This window comes from Salmo trutta, chromosome 33, assembly GCF_901001165.1.
Source record: "Salmo trutta chromosome 33, fSalTru1.1, whole genome shotgun sequence".
NCBI lineage: Eukaryota > Metazoa > Chordata > Actinopteri > Salmoniformes > Salmonidae > Salmo > Salmo trutta.
Genome location: NC_042989.1, coordinates 41977567 through 41980066, shown reverse-complemented (window position 1 = coordinate 41980066; position 2500 = coordinate 41977567). Strand labels below are relative to the sequence as shown.

Sequence of the window (2500 nt, the reverse complement as noted above, 5' to 3'; positions counted from 1 at the left end):
ATACTGTAAAGGACTCTGGTCAACAGTAGGGCACTATACTGTAAAGGACTCTGGTCAACAGTAGGGCACTATACTGTAAAGGACTCTGGTCAACAGTAGGGCACTATACTGTAAAGGGCTCTGGTCAACAGTAGGGCACTATACTGTAAAGGACTCTGGTCAACAGTAGGGCACTATACTGTATAGGGCTCTGGTCAACAGTAGGGCACTATACTGTATAGGGCTCTGGTCAACAGTAGGGCACTATACTGTAAAGGGCCCTGGTCAACAGTAGGGCACTATACTGTAAAGGACGCTGGTCAACAGTAGGGCACTATACTGTATAGGATTCTGGTCAACAGTAGGGCACTATACTGTAAAGGACTCTGGTCAACAGTAGGGCACTATAAAAGGAATAAGGAGCTATTTGGGACACTACCATTCCCTTCACATTTGCCATGTTGTTCAAACAGAACAGTGTGAAACGGAGGAGGAGACGAGGGAGACGAGGGAGACGAGGGAGACGAGGGAGACGAGGGAGGAGGCTAGTCTGAGCCTGGATGAATTGAATAACACCGTAGCTCCAGGCGTTAAATCATGAAGAAAGAACACTCCCCTCCTCCTTTACCTTTTCCTGGGTCAGGCTCTTACTCACCAACTCATGAAAGGTGGAACATGTCTGGTACTGAGCCTAAGGCACAACACGCCTGTCCTGGGAATAAACACTTGTGCCTGTATCTACAAAGTATCTGAGGAGGAGTGCTGATTTTTAGGATCAGTTTGGCCTTTTTACATCATAATGAATAAGTTGATCGAGGCAGACTGCCTTGGAAGGATGACACAGCAGGCCTGGAGGGAAATAGGCCTCAGTGTCACATCCTGACCAGTAATAGGGGTTATTTGTTATTGTAGTTTGGTCAGGATGTGGCAGAGGGTGTTTGTTTTATGTGGTTCGGGCTTTGTATTTAGGTAGAGGGGTGTTTGGTTTATGTGGTTCGGGCTATGTATTTAGGTAGAGTGGTGTTTGGTTTATGTGGTTCGGGCTATGTATTTAGGTAGAGGGGTGTTTGGTTTATGTGGTCCGGGCTATGTATTTAGGTAGAGGGGTGTTTGGTTTATGTTGTTCGGGCTATGTATTTAGGTAGAGGGGTGTTTGGTTTATGTGGTTCGGGCTATGTATTTAGGTAGAGGGGTGTTTGGTTTATGTTGTTCGGGCTATGTATTTAGGTAGAGGGGTGTTTGGTTTATGTGGTTCGGGCTATGTATTTAGGTAGAGGGGTGTTTGGTTTATGTGGTTCGGGCTATGTATTTAGGTAGAGGGGTGTTTGGTTTATGTTGTTCGGGCTATGTATTTAGGTAGAGGGGTGTTTGGTTTATGTGGTTCGGGCTATGTATTTAGGTAGAGGGGTGTTTGGTTTATGTGGTTCGGGCTATGTATTTAGGTAGAGGGGTGTTTGGTTTATGTTGTTCGGGCTATGTATTTAGGTAGAGGGGTGTTTGGTTTATGTGGTCTGGGGTTTGTTAGTCTATGTTCTATGTTAGTGTATTTCTATGTTCTGTCTAGTCTATTGCAGTTCTATGTTTAGTTAATTGGGGTTGGACCTTCAATTGGAGGCAGCTGGTTATCGTTGCCTCTGATTGAAGGTCCTATATTTAGGAGTGTTTTTGTCATGGGATTTTGTGGGAGATTGTTGCTGTGTTTAGCTTTGTGCCTTTCCGGCATGTTCTTTGTCGTTGTGTTTTTGTGTACGTTTTTGGTTTTCCTTCTTTGTCCGTTAATAAAAGAAGATGAGTATACATTTTCCCGCTGCGTTTTGGTTACCTTGGTTACACCCTACGACACTCAGCTTGGCCTCCTAGTACCAATACCAATCTCTAGATACCAGCCCTTACCAACACCACCATGTTCATGCTCCAGGGTGAAGTTCCTCCTAGGTACACATCTACGATCAGTTTCCCCTGCACCTATCCTCACCACCATGTTCATGCTCCAGGGTGAAGTTCCTCCTAGGTACACATCTACGATCAGTTTCCCCTGCACCTATCCTCACCACCATGTTCATGCTCCAAGGTGAAGTTCCTCCTAGGTACACATCTACGATCAGTTTCCCCTGCACCTATCCTCACCACCATGTTCATGCTCCAAGGTGAAGTTCCTCCTAGGTACAGATCTACGATCAGCTTCCCCTGCACCTATCCTCGACCTGTGGGGAAAATGGCTAAACTGACCCAGGATCAGCGTGTAAGGCCAGGCAAATTCACCCTGTACATACTGAAGGAAACCATCTGCCAAGGTTTCTGTCCCAAATGGAATCCTATTACCTAATATACTGTACTACTTTGACCAGGGCCCATAAAGCTCTGGGTAGTGCACTATACAGGGAGGGGAATGGGCTGCCATTTGGGATGCCGCCCAAACAATTAGCTGCCTCATGGTTGGCTGCCTGTAGCCTGGCTGCTGATATAGGTGGAAGAGGACGAGGAAGAGGAGGAGAATAAAAGAAATTAGGAGGAGGAGGAA

The 2500-nt window shown here is 46.1% G+C and overlaps 1 protein-coding gene across 1 annotated transcript in view; it reads left to right on the top strand.

The window, feature by feature from the left end:
• paplna (papilin a, proteoglycan-like sulfated glycoprotein) overlaps nt 1-2500 on the top strand; it is a gene marked incomplete in the record, with an annotated part of 68209 nt that overhangs the window by 15113 nt on the left and 50596 nt on the right.